Source organism: Lagenorhynchus albirostris, chromosome 12 (genome assembly GCF_949774975.1).
Source record: "Lagenorhynchus albirostris chromosome 12, mLagAlb1.1, whole genome shotgun sequence".
NCBI classification, from domain to species: Eukaryota; Metazoa; Chordata; class Mammalia; order Artiodactyla; family Delphinidae; genus Lagenorhynchus; species Lagenorhynchus albirostris.
In genome coordinates this window covers 20776644-20791198 of record NC_083106.1, presented here as the reverse complement: position 1 = coordinate 20791198, position 14555 = coordinate 20776644, and the positions used below count along the sequence as shown (strand labels likewise).

Here is a 14555-nt window from a genome sequence, read left to right as displayed (position 1 = left end):
ATTTAGTGAATCAGAAGTCTAAAGTAGCAACACAGAGCTCAGTATCCCTAATATTGTTATGAAAGAATTTGGTTTCAGGTTAAAAATATGGTTTTATGGTTTTCTAGATGGCTTCCTAGTATTCTGAGAGATTCAGATTCTCATGTGTAATGCTTGAAAAGAATGGATAAAGCAAAAACAATTGGGATTTAGTTCCAATTTACTTAGATGATTTACCTTTCCGAGTAAAGGCTACTACCTCAATGTAATCAACCTCTAAGAGGTAAACTTAACTGCGCTTTGGTTCGAAAGACCACCCCAAATAACTTCTTTAACTTCAACTCTGATTTCTTGCTAATGTGCCAGGACTGTATTTCTGATTGTCTGCTGACATCTTCCCCTGAATGTTCATAGCGCCTGAGCTCAAGCCATAGAGCTTGTCTCCAAGTCTCCATCTCCTCGTTGTATCCCACCACGTCCTCGGAGAGGTTCTGGCCATGAGTCGCCTGTGCCTTCTCCAGGCAGCTTCTCAGCCTCCTTACTTCCTCCTCAGTATCTCTTGCAGCCATTCATCATTTTCAGTCCATTTTCTCTCTTCCTGTCCAAGTTCAGATGGCTGGTGGCTGGGTTGTTACAGTCACCTCTTAACTGAATGACAGGGATATAAACCTGAGTGCCTTGGGGACTCTGTATGACTAATTGACATAAATTCTACCAGCTTTCTGCCTTCCATTGTATGAGCCTATGGCTTGTATCTCCTAGTGTCCTGAGTTCCATTGTATAAGGTTTCATTTCTGCCTTGGGGGGATAGTCCAGAGTTTTACATGTGGCCCCCAGGCTCTTCACAGAACTCGGTGTGACTGCCAGGGGACTGCAAAGAGAGTTAGTCATGTTATATGTAGACTCTCATGAATCTTTTGACCCAAAGATATTGGTCCAGATTTAATGTGTTATTTTAATAATACTTCTGTTACATTCATCCTCTATGGGAAATTTTTCGTAATTTTGTTGGGGGCAGAATGTAACCACTCACTTCAAAATCGTGAAATTCCATTAGATTTTTAAAAAATTTTTTACTGACTTTAGCATATATTTTATTTATTTATTTTTTGGCCGTACCACGCAACATGTGAGATTTTAGTACCCGGACCAGGGATCGAACCCGCTCCCCCTGCAGTGGAAGCGCCAAGTCTTAACCACTGGACCACCAGGGAAGTCTGCCAGCTTCTCTCCTAAAGTTTCCTCCCCATGTACACGCTCAGCATGAACTGAGTGGTCACCATCTTCACATAGAGGTGACATTTCTCTCTCACTTGGTAATTTGTCCACTGGAGACGTGTCAACTTTTTCTTCCTTTCCACAAGCACAGCACACCCTCCATACACCATGACCTGCTCCCCACCCCAGACTCTGAGGGTTGTTGGCTCAGGAAGGGAAGGAAGGTAGGAAGTTGGTTTGTTCCTTTCTTATTTCTCTGTAGCACACTTCTTTCTATTCCTAAACACAGCCATCATATCTCTTCCTAGAACACTTTGCTTATAGCAATAACAGTGATATATGAAACTTAAAATGCTTTTGTTTATATTAAAATTGATTTTCCATTTGCAAAGTGACCCTTTTCCTATTCAATCAGAGTTTCTTCAAACCCTAAATACAAGTGACAGTATTTAATCTGTTAAATATCCTGTAGCAAGTCTAGGGGATATTGTTCATGTCAGCGCACCAGGATGTCATACAGCTGCACAAACATGCTCCTTCTGCAGGTCCATCGTCCACAAGTTTAAACTCTGAAATTCTGTCAGTGTTTGCAAGACAGATGGAAGTCTTTAGTAGCTTTTCCCTTTGGGGGTTTAAAAATATGGCTGCCTCTGTTAGAAAAACAAGTCAAAAAACTGATGGTATGAAATTTCTAAAATTAATACTATGTGAAATAAGGATTCTGTGCAATCAAATGACTGTAGTCAATGTAAGCGAAGAGGACACACTGCCTGCAACCAGCATGAAGTTAACTGTGGTGACAGTGGGCATTGTCTTGGAGAGTAAAACAGTATCTGCCGTATCTCGTTGGGTTAGTCCAAAGAAGCAGTTGGGCATAGAATTGAATTATTATTCATTAGGCTTTATGTCTCGCCTTCTCTTAAAATATAGCCCAATTCCCACCCACAGTCCCCTGACCCATCTTGTGCAAGGGATACTCAGGAGGCAAGCTACCTGAGTTTAAATCCCTCTGACCAGCTGTGTGACCTTGGGTAAGTTGCTTGGTCTCTCTGGACTTCAACTTCCTCACTTAAAAAATGGAAATCCTAATAGCACCTATTTTATAGGGTTGTGGTGACAACAAGGCAATAGTCATGAAGCACTTAGAACAGGTCCTAATGTGATGTAGAACTATACCAATCGTATTGAGCCTAGTGATCATTTAACTTAGTCTTATAATTTCCGCAGTGAAATATTGGGGTCCTTGCTCAAGGTCACAGGGCCAGTTAAGTAGCAGAGTTGGGTCTGTGACTCAGTTCTCTTCTTGGCTTTACAGTTAACCATCCCAACTGGATGGTCAAAACCCAAAACATTTACTGAGATTTATTGCCTGTCCTAATTGTGTGACATCTTCTTTGCTTTTTGCTCTGCAGAGTCTTACTGCTCTTTTAGAGGTACTAGGAGGTGCCGCTGGTTCACCATGAGTTTAACTATCATATTCCAATGAGGACAGCCTGAGAGAATGGGGAGAAAAAACTCTGATCAGGAGTCAGATGACCTAGACTATGTCTCTGCCACTAGTTAATTATTCGGAAAGCCACATAGCCTTCTTGGGTCTCAGTGTCCTCATATATAGGGCTTTAATATATAGAGAGTAATGCAGAACTCCTGTGATAAACAGAGTTGTTCCTGTAATGGATAATGTTATACTCAGTGTTTCTCTGAACCGCATTGCTCAGACTGCTGCCTGCTCTAATGTACAGAGTAAGACTAAACATAAAACTGTCATTATTTACAGAAAATAAACTGCTTCATCATCATTGCTGAGGTGAGCTTCTAATTTAGCATGGCTTCAGGGCAACCTCAAAAAATAGTGGAAAGGTAGATGAGCTTTCTCAGAAATCTAGTAAGGGGAAGGAGATGTTATTTACTTGTTCCAGGTAAAGAAAATGGAAGTGATATCCTTTGTGAAAGCAAGAGCTGTGAAGAAGCTCATCATGTTCAAGTACTCTCCCATCTGAGGTCTTGCTGAGATAGATGGCATATTTTTCATTTTGTTCCCAGGTAGCTTTGCTTTGAAATGCTCGTGTATTTAGACGAGTCTCAGACACAATGTTCGGTGAAGGAAGACAGACACAAAAGAGTATGTTGTATAATTGCGCTAAGTTGAAGTTCAAGAACAGGTAAAACAAATTAGCGGCGACGGAAGTCAAAACGGTGGTTATTTGGGGGCATGGATGGAGAGGATGGTATTGACTGGGAAGGAGCACAAGCAGATTTTCTTGGAAATGACCTAGACCTTGATCTGGATGGTGGTTGCATGTACAAAATCATTTGCTTGCTGTATGCATGTTATACCTCAAACATAATTTTGAAAAATCTTCATAGTATTAATCTCAGTGACAGTGGGAAATACTGATTTCATCCCAAGTCCCTTTAGCTAACTTTATCATTTCTTTCAAGTGATTTCATTTCATTCCACTTTCAAGTGACAGTGGAATGGAAATTGGCAACTTAATGGCAAATTATAGTCTAGTATATAGTTAATTAACTAGTGAACAAATATTAGTCTTCCTCCAGAGAAACTAAAATTCGTTCATTTTACTCTATTGCGGCAACGTTTTTCACATTCTGTTCTTTTTTTTTTCTAATAAAAAAATTGTTTTTTGAGGTCTGGTTTCAATCGATTAAAGTAAGGTCAGGTGCAGAAGGGGGCCACCTAGTCAGTTACAATCCAGGTTTCACATGCGTCTCTTGACCTCTGCTCTTCTCACATACCTGGAAATGCTTGTGAAATTAACAACAACAACAAAAGTCATAAATATCTACAGATTTACTGCTGGTGACAAGTATGATGTGACCAAGAAAGTCTGTAGGTGATGCATGTAGAAGGGCAATTGGAGATATTTTTCTTTGAATTTAATTTCTTGTTTACATTCTGTTCTTTTTACTCTTGCTGCATTTCAAAAGATGGTGGCTAAACAATTTAAAATATATTTTTAGCCATGATTATTACCTTAATGCTGATTTATTTTTTTAATATTTATTTATTTGGTCGTGAAGGGTCTTAGTTGTGGCAGGTGGGCTCCTTAGTTGTGGCATGCGAACTCTTAGTTGCAGCATACGTGTGGGATCTAGTTCCCTGACCAGGGATCAAACCTGGGCCCTCTGCATTGGGAGTGCGGAGTCTTATCCACCGTGCCACCAGGGAAGTCCCAATGCTGATTATTTTTAAAAGGAACTATCAGCAGGTGAAAAGCAGTTTTCTTCTGTGTTATCTAAGATCTAACTCTAAAATTGTATTTTTCTCAGATTTTTTTTTTTTTCGTTACGCGGGCCTCTCACTGTTGCGGCCTCTCCCGTTGTGGAGCACAGGCTCCGGACGTGCAGGCTCAGCAGTCATGGCTCACGGGCCCAGCCGCTCCGCGGCATGTGGGATCCTCCCAGACCGGGGCACGAACCCGTGTCCCCTGCATCGGCAGGTGGACTCTCAACCACCGCGCCACCAGGGAAGCCCTTTCTCAGATTTTTATCTAGTGTTATATACATTGATATATAGAAAGTTCAAAAATTCTCTAGATCCTTTTTAAAAATTTCACATTTAACCATTTCACACGTTCAAAGATAGGACTTTATAAATTTGTTTTTATTTTTTTCTATAAATATGTCTCATGTGTCTCTTATGAGCACAGCACTGAGATAATGAGAACATTTTTATTGGCATTACTTTAAAAGGTCAGCCGTCCTTAATTTGTTCACTTTCGAGGCATTCCCTCCTTGATTTCCACCGGAAAGGCTACTCGTCTTGGCCGTCCCAGTTCAGGTCTCCCCATTCCCTGTGAAATAGTCCCAAGCCACACCAGCTAGAGTTCACTGTTCTCTCTGCTTTTGCCTTTATTCAGCACCTCCCCAGTTGGCTGGCATCACTGACCACTGATCACGTCTGCTTCCCCCACCTTACCGCGAACTCTGTAAGAGGAGGAATCCTGTCTTACAGTTTGCCGACTTAAAGCAGCCCTTGCGCTATGGTGGTTAAGAGGGCCAGCTCAGGAGGCAGACAGACCTGACTTCTGATGCAAGCTCTCTGCCACCTGCTCGGTGTGTCACTTGAGGAAGATACCTATTTATTCATTATCTAGTCATATATTTAGTTGATAAATATTTATTTAACCCTTCTCTATTATGTATATAAACACACACACACACACACACACACACACACACACACACACACACACACACACACACACACACACACACACACACACACACACACACACACGATGTCCCAGATACTGAATTAGATGCTTAGTCTCTGTGTATCCTCATCTCAAAAATGGGACCAATAATGGTACTTACCTCAGAGCTATTGTAAGAATTAGCATGAGCTAATGCAGGTAAAGTCCTTAACACAGTGCCTGGCACACAGTAAATACTCAATAAATAATAGTGATTATTAATTCTGCTCTTAATAAAGTGCTTGTGAATTTCCACTTTCAGGAAAGAATGAAACCCAGGATGGGTCAGTGACTAGTCCTTGGTTGGGTCTGCTTATCAAACCTCTCATACCAGTGTGAGCAGTGGGATTTCTGTTCTGGAATTATACCAGTCTTCTCCCATGCCCATGAGTTCAGGGAAAAAAATGGATAAGCTAGAAAAGCTATCCTCCATTGTCATGAAATAAATTTCAGTCTTTTAAATTTACTTTTGGTTCCCAAATAGAAGTTTATTGTTGAAAATAATTGAGCTTCAGTGATTTAAAAATAAAGTACAAGTAACTTAAAACATTTTTATTCCCAGATTTGTTGTTCTATGTTAGCAGTACATGCTACTAGTACTGCACACACGCATGCGTTGGGGATTGCCTCTGTCTGTGTGGTTCCACAGTAACTGTGATCAGTAGTAACTGGGCCCATTGTCTACTCTTTTGCAAGATATTAGATACCACTTACCTTATTGGGATCCATCCATCATGTAATACAAAGTGTTGAAACAGCAGTTTGATGACCTGTAAATATTCTCTTAGTGATAAAATACTGGGAGTTGAAAGATTAATAAAGGGAGATTTTGGAGAGAAAAATAGGCAATTCTAAAACATATTACTTCCTAAAACTTAGAGTAGAAATCTTTACTGTTGATAAATGACACCACCACCGAGGTCTCTCTACAACTGATATCCTGTCCCCTAGGAATCTCCTAAGTCCTCATCCTCTCCTTGCTAGTTAATCCACATTTTAAAAACTGAGCCCCTTATTTTAGAATAGTTCTAGATGTGCAGAAGAATTGCAAAGAAAGTACAGAGAGTTCTCATATACCTCCAGCTTAGTCTCTCCTGCTGTTCATCTCTTAAATGAGTAGAATACATTTGTTACGACCAAGGAAGGAGTTTTGGTGCATTATTATTGACTAAACCCCACAGTTTGTTAGGATTTCACTAGTTTTTCCCTAAGATCCTTTTTGTTGTTGTTCCAGGCTTCCATCCAGGATACCGCTTTACATTTGTTCAGAATGTCTCCTTAGCCTCCTCTGGTCTGGGACAATTTCTCAGACTTCCCTTGTTTTAATGGCCTTGAGGTGTATTTACTGGTCAGGTATTTTGTAAATGTCCCTCAGTTTGGTTTGTCTAATGCTTTTCTTATGGTTACAATGGGGTTATAGGTTTCAACATCTGATTCTCATCCATCATATCAAGGGTTCATGCTCTCAACATGACTTATCACCGATCAAGTTAACATCCATCATTTGGTTGAGTTAGTGTTTATCAGGTTTCTCCACTGTGAAGTCCCTCTTTTTCCCTACCTTTCCATCCCGAAGTCTTTTTTTTTTAATTATATATATTTATTTTGGGCCGCACTGCACGGCCTGTGGGATTTTAGTTCCCTGACCAGGGATCGAACCCAGGCCCTCGGCAGTGAAAGCGTGGAGTCCCAACCACTGGACCTCGAGGGAATTCCCCATACCGAAGTCTTTCGAAGGAAGTCACCATGTATAGCCCACATTTCAGGGGTGGGGAGTTGAGATCCACCTTCTTGAGAGTGGAGTATCTATATAAATTAATGGCGATTCTTCTGTACAGACTTTTCTGTTATCCCACATTTATTTATTTATTCAGTATTTATTCAGTATGGACTCACAGATATACTTTGAATTATTATCTAATACTGCACTGTTTATTTTATTGCTCAAGTTGTTCCATCTTTGGCCTGTGGGGCTCTCTTATTGGCTCCTGTGTGACTTTGACATTCTCTGACCAGAATGTTTTTTGAGTGCTTGTTTACTTTCTGGCACTGTAAGATGCTCCAAGCTCATCTAGTATTTTCCTTGCTCCAACCCTAGAAGCAGCCATTTCTGGAAAAAGGTCTGATTCCTTTTACTGGAGAGTGCTATTAGAAACCAAGACCTGAGTGCTCCCTGGGGTGTCATTGCTTCTAGCCCCTCAGAATGAATAGGAAATACATGTGTGTATACTGAGCCACGTATATACACATACCTATTACCTATCTGTCATCTGTCTGTCTATCTCCTTCTTTCTCTCTCTCTTGCCAAAACAGGAGTTCATACTGATGCCTCCAACTCTAATTCAGTGCCACATGGATCACTCTAGCTTCCCCCTTGCTTATCTGTAACCTTCCTTTCCAAGACTGACAAATCTGGCTCCTAACATCCACCATCAATTTGTTCCATCCAGTTTACAAGTATACCAGTTTCAGAATTAACTCCTAACATTTTTATCCTTCTGTCCCTTTTCACTTCCCTTCCACTGGTCATTCATCCTACCCCCAAAAGGAAGAGATTTGATCCAACCCAGTGTAAATGCTGATTAGCAAGAGAGGAAGGATCTCCTTTAGACAACTCAAGACAAGGATAACCACTTGGCTTCCCTAATCCAATCTCGTCTGCGACGGCTCATAGCATCCATTCCCTCTGACCTTGTTGTCCACTTGGTTCTGTGCCCAGAACTGGATGTATGCCCCTGTCTGACAGCATGTTTTCTAAGTCACTGTTTTGGGAGAGAGAGGCCTCATGTAGGGGTAGGAAATAAAGTTAAATCTTCCCTAAGTGCGGCCCTAATGTTTCTTTGCCATGTGTTCTGTGGCCTTTAAAGAGGAAGGTGACAGAATTATAGTGGAAACATAAAAACTGTAATAGAAATAAAATATATATATAGTGATATTATTACATAAGCATAATAACTTACAAAGGCACAAAGAAAATAGCCTAGAAGCCATATATTAAGGAAATAAACTTTGGTTTGCTTGTTTTCTTACTTCTTTCAGTAGTTGATTTTTTAAAAAATAAATTTATTTATTTTTGGCTACGTTGCGTCTTCATTGCTGCACATGGGCTTTCTCTAGTGGCAGCAAGCGGGGGCTACTCTTCATTGTGGTGTGCAGGCTTCTCATTGTGGCTTTTCTTGTTGCAAAGCATGGGCTCTAGGCGCATGGGCTTCAGTAGTTGTGGCATGCAGGCCCAGTAGTTGTGGCTCGTGGCCTGTAGAGTGCAGGCTCAGTAGTTGTGGCACATGGGCATAGTTGCTCCGCGGCATGTGGGATCTTCCCAGACCAGGGCTCGAACCCGTGTCGCCTGCATTGGCAGGCGGATTCTTAACCACTTCGCCACCAGGGCAGTCCCTAAGTTCTTGATTTTTAAATGTCAGATGTTTTTGTACAATGCCCTTTTAATAGGTACATTCTTTGGTCCAATAAAATCACTATGAGTAGTATTGTAAGCATATACTTAGTACAGCAGAGTATTATCAACACTTTTTTTTTTAACCACATATGAGTTCGCTTTGTTTTTGTTAATACTGGGCTTCAAAAATGTATTCTCATTAACCTTCAGATATGTAAGGATAGGGAATTCCCTTGTGGCACAGTGGTTAAGAATCCACCTGCCAATGCAGGGAACTCGGGTTCGAGCCCTGGTCCGGGAAGATCCCACATGCCGCAGAGCAGCTAAGCCCGTGCGCCACAACTACTGAGCCTGTGTTCTAGAGCCCGCGAGCCACAACTAGTGAAGCCCGCGTACGTAGAGCCCGTGCTTTGTAACAAGAGAAGCCATTGCCACGAGAAGCCCGTGCACCGCAACAAAGAGTAGCCCCCTGTCGCCGCAACTAGAGAATGCCCGCGTGCAGCAACGAAGACCCAACGCAGCCAAAAAAATTTTAAAATTAAAAAAAAAAAAAAGATATGTAAGGATATTTAGAGGACAGTTGAGGCCATCTTTGCCACCGTTTTTTCTCAGAGTGGCTATCACTTTCTTTAGAATGAGTACTGGGAATTCTTTTATTGAGGTTCTTTTCTAAATGATCTTTCACCTACGAAATTTGTGAGGTGGAATGCTCTGCCACATTTGTCTCACTTTCTCAGTGACTGAAATAATTGTGTGGAGAAAAACCAAAAATGAATATCTAGACTATTAGAGAACTATTGAACATTATAAAAATACTACAAACTTGTGTTAAATAGGATTAATTTTTCTAGGAATCCTTGTCATTCAGTTCTCAGATCTCAAAGAAAAGACTCTCCAAGTGTATAATTTAATTTATATGATAATTATCTAGCTTCATTTATTTTTGGCTTCTGTGGTCACAGTAGCACTGGGATTGTCTAATTGATAAATTTCTGTTTAAATGAAAAGTAAAATCTTCATGTATTTTCTGGATCTTACTGGGTGGTGGTGCAGGGAAATCCTGTTAGGAATGAGCTTACTTTGGTGGGAAGATAGACTGAGCTGTGTCATTTAAAATGTCTACATTTGAACAGCTAATGACTGTTTTTAAAAATATTTAAATAATATTTACTTGGTTCAATATTCTGTGATAACCTAAGTGGGAAAAGAATATGAAAAAGAATGGATACTTGTATGGGTATAACTGAATCACCTTGCTGTCCACCTGTAACTAACACATCATTGTTAATCAAGTATACTCCAATATAAAATTAAAATTAAAAGTAAAGGAACTTATTTACAAAAACAGAAGTAGAGTCACAGATGTAGAAAACAAACTTATGGTTACCAGGAGATAAGGATGGGGGATAAACTGGGAGATTTGGATTGACATATACACACTATATAAAATAGATAACTAATAAGGCCCTACTGTATATAGCACAGGGAACTCTACTCAATACTCTGTAATGGCCTATATGGGAAAAGAATCTAAAAAAGAGTGGATATATGTGTATGTATAACTGCTTCACCTTGCTGTACAGCAGAAACTAATACAATATTGTAAATCAACTATACTCCAATAAAAATTTTTAAAAAATAATTAAAAGTAAATAAATTTTATTAATCTCCTCAGGGAGATTTTAAATTAATTAATTAATTAAATTAAATATTTTTAAATGTTGATTTCCAGTGTGAAAAAGAAAGTCCTGCTGAATGACAGGTCACTCTTCATAACATGTAAGTGGATCAAAGTAAACATGTAAAGCAGGAAAATCAGGGATTTCCCTCGTGGTCCAGTGGTTAAGACTCCTCGCTTCCACTTCAGGGAGCACAGGTTTGATCCTGGGTTGGGGAACTAAGATCCTGCAGGCCGAGTGGCGCGGCCAAAAAATAATAATAATAAATAAATAAAAAGATGGATGTTTAATAAAAATAAAACAGGGAAATCAGACTTTCCTCTGGGCTTTACCTGGCAATTCTTATCTGTGTGTAAATGCCAAATTCACTAGATTTGTTGTGAAAAAATGTTTCAAAAATTTCAAAGTGACTTTAATGGTAAATTGGTCCAAAAGAAAAATAAAAGAATTATCAGTGGTCCTGGCAGTATCCTAGGTGTCTGGAGGAAAGAAGGGAGTAAATATTCTGTTTATACTACTCCAAATCAGGTGGCAGTCCCCTTCATGTTCATGATTTACAAGAAGTACAATGGCCCTGTGGCCAACTGTGCCGACGTATGGTTCCTAATTGCAAGTGTGGTTTACTGTAATAGCCCAATAATTACAAAATTATAGGTGGATTCATTCAATCAGGAAAAAGGAATGTGTGTGCGTTGTTCTGCTGTGGTCATTGGCACTGGCCCAGGCCCCTTCCAGAGGAGAGATAAAGACTAAAACTGTAAATGCCAAATAAAGAAAGGCATGACAGTTAATGTCTTATGTAGCTATGAATTTAACATGAAGGCTTTCATTTTGCAACTACCTCATTCAGTCTCCCCATCTGTCACCTTCTGTCACCTAAGGAATATTTAATTTTTGTTTTCGTTTGTTTTTGTCTTCAGGAGAAAAAATAGACTATTCCTTAGTGGTTCAGATCAAAAGCAGAATTTTGATGGAGTGTCAGGGAACCGGATATGTGGGTTGAGAGAAAATGAGAACTAAATGTGTGTCTGTAGCCAGGGAGGTGAATTTGAGATGGTAACTTTAGTTCCCATGTTTGTAATAGTCAGTCCTTCTGTATTTCACAGCATTTAAATTGTTCAAAATTGAGCCTTCAGCGTAAAGTCTCAGTGGAGAAGAAATACCACATGGTCAGTTTCTCTCTGGGTTTGCCCCTAGTTTAAGGAAGGCAGTTGGACAGGAGTGGAAGTAAAGTAAATAAGGATTTTACTTTTTAACTCTGGCTTAGCTTCCAAATTAGTCCTTCCCGTATCTCTGCCTGCTGCACTGTGGCCAACGTGGCTGGGGTAAAGTAGGGTTGGGAACCATTTACAGAAGAATCAGTCACTGCCGAACTTGCATTTCTGCCTGAAATTAGAGTTGACTTTATGAGTGGGAAGAACAGGATTTATCATTCTTGTTTGGAAGGAGAACTTATAAGGATTAAGGTATTGGCATTGTATTGACTGTCCTTTTTCATTCAATTTAAGATTATCCTGGTTCTTGATATGTCAAGTGATTTTTTTTTTTTTTTGCGGTACGCGGGCCTCTCACCGTTGTGGCCTCTCCCGCCGCAGAGCACAGGCTCCGGACGCGCAGGCTCAGCGGCCATGGCTCACGCGCCCAGCCGCTTCGCGGCATGTGGGATCTTCCCGGACCGGGGCACGAACCCGAGTCCCCTGCATCGGCAGGTGGACTCTCAACCACTGCGCCACCAGGGAAGCCCTGTCAAGTGATTTTGGATTGAAACTTAAAACATTTTTGTATTATATTATGAGACTGTAAATGTTATGGAAACCTTTTGTTTTAACTGGCTTTAACACCTCTCCAGCAAGGGAAGCGAGGGGTGCCACCTCATTACTGCCAGGCGGAGGTAAACACCCAGGTTCTCCCTTCATCCTCTGTTGATATCTGGCGGCAGATATGGGGGGAAGGGTCTTCATTACTCTTGGGCACGGTTCAATTTCCAGATCCCCACGTGGTCTCTACTGACACCACAGTGGGTGGGGGTGGTCTTGTTCCCACTGAGCAGTGGTTTGGTGTGACCCCAATACTGGCGGGGAAGGAGAATAAGAGATACGTCATTACTGGGTATGGGTGGAAGACCAGGTTCCCACATGGTCTTCACTGACAATGTAGAGGATGCTTCATTGAGAGCTGGTGCACAGGAAGGTCCTGGCTCCCTACTTGGTCCTCTCTGACACCACTCTGATAGGGGTTTTGGGGCTCCTCATTAGAGGGTAGAAGTCTACTCTACCCACTCAGCCTTTCTTAGCTTGGGTGGTCATAGTTTCTTCTGTGGTGTTTGGCTGGAGTGGAGCAGTTATTGTCTAAAAGTTTTCTGTCTTGCTAGGCTGTCCCTTTCCTGCTCCTTTGGCTAGAGAGAGCAGGCTTTTGTGAGTTTTTTTTGGTCTGTGCCCATTGGTGTTTTCAGGTTCAGCTGCAAGTCTGGAATACATGAGACTAAAGGAAAACCCAGGGATCTTACCTCCATGTTGTTTCTTAGGTCCTGAGGTCCCAAGCTGGCCTACTTTCTTTTCACCTTATATAGTCTTTTCATGTTTCTTTTATATATAGCATTCAGGGTTTTTTTTAGTTGTATGTAGCAGGAGAAGTAGGAAAAAGTAAGTTTACTCCATTTTCCTAGAAGCAGAGGTTCTTGCCATTCAATTTTTGTTTTATTTTTCCCAATATTTTATTGTGAAAGTTTTGGAGATGGAAGAATTATGCAATTAATGACCACACACCCACCACCTAAGTTCAACACTTAACATTTTGCTATATTTTACTATACTGTAAATTTATCCATCTCCATTCCATCTCTCCATCAATTTATTATTTTTGATGGACATCAGTACACTTCATCCCTAAACACATCAGCATGCATGCCATTGATTGGACTTCACTACTTATTTATGGTTTTTTTAATGGTAGATTTTACATAAAGAAAAATCCACAATATCATAAATACCATTTGATGCATTTTGTATAATCCATCCTTGATTGAGATAATTTCCATCACCCCAGGAAAATCCCTCAAGCCTCTTCTCAGTTAATTCCCACATCCATTTCACTCCAAGAAGCAACTACTATTCTGGTTTTCTTTCTTTCTTCTTCTTTTTTCTGTTTTCCCATAAATTCATTCTGCCTTTTTTAGAACTTCATATACATAGAACCACACAGTATGTACTCTTCTGTGTGTTGCTGTTTTTTGCCAGCACAATGTTTTTGAGATACATTCACATTGTTTGTAGGTATCAATGGCTCCTTTTCTTTAAATTGCTGAGTGCTACTTCATTGCATGAAAAATACCATAGTTATCCATTCTTTAGTTGCTTCCCGTTTTTTGCCATTAAAATTTAATCTTTGGGGTAATAAAAGTTATCACCATCTTCTTTCTGTTATGAACATAGTGTAAGGCAACTTAAGGTTTGGGGCCTTTCTTCTGATTGATGAAATGATTGAGGCACATAAAGATATGTTCTATTACCTACGACATCCATATTTTCCACGTATTTTTTGTCATTCGTGATAGTTATCAGTTTATTTGAAGATAGAAACTTTTTTGTAACAAGCAAAAGATAGTTTTAGTATAGTAAAATTTAGAATTTAGCTTCTTGGCACTAAATTTTATTTTGTGAAGGAAAAAAACCTGGTTTTAACTACACCATAACTGTCATTTTCATTACTGAGAATGCCAAACTAGTCTCTGGAGGAACATCCTGTTTCACTTAGAATACTCTATTTCTGCACAAAATATTGATGTAGTTGTTGCAGACGGATTCAGCTGTTTCGCAGACCCTTATTTATCTGGCCTTACCTTTTATGTAGGTCTCTTATTTCTTTTCTGTTTCCTCAAAATGATTATCTAAGGGGACTGTAATTTCTGAATGATTGATTTATTGATTGATATTAGAGGAGTTCTACTGGCAGGGAAATGGGGCAAAATAAACTTTATGTGAGATTCCAATTAAAGTGGGCATGTTTACTTTGAACAGTGCAGGAAGACATAGATGATGTTGTTTCAAACTTTTATTACAGCTTTTCTCT

The 14555-nt window shown here is 40.1% G+C and overlaps 1 protein-coding gene across 2 annotated transcripts in view; it reads left to right on the top strand.

The window, feature by feature from the left end:
- Window positions 1-14555, top strand: part of PHACTR2 (phosphatase and actin regulator 2) — a 131824-nt gene that overhangs the window by 21711 nt on the left and 95558 nt on the right. The window lies entirely within an intron of this gene.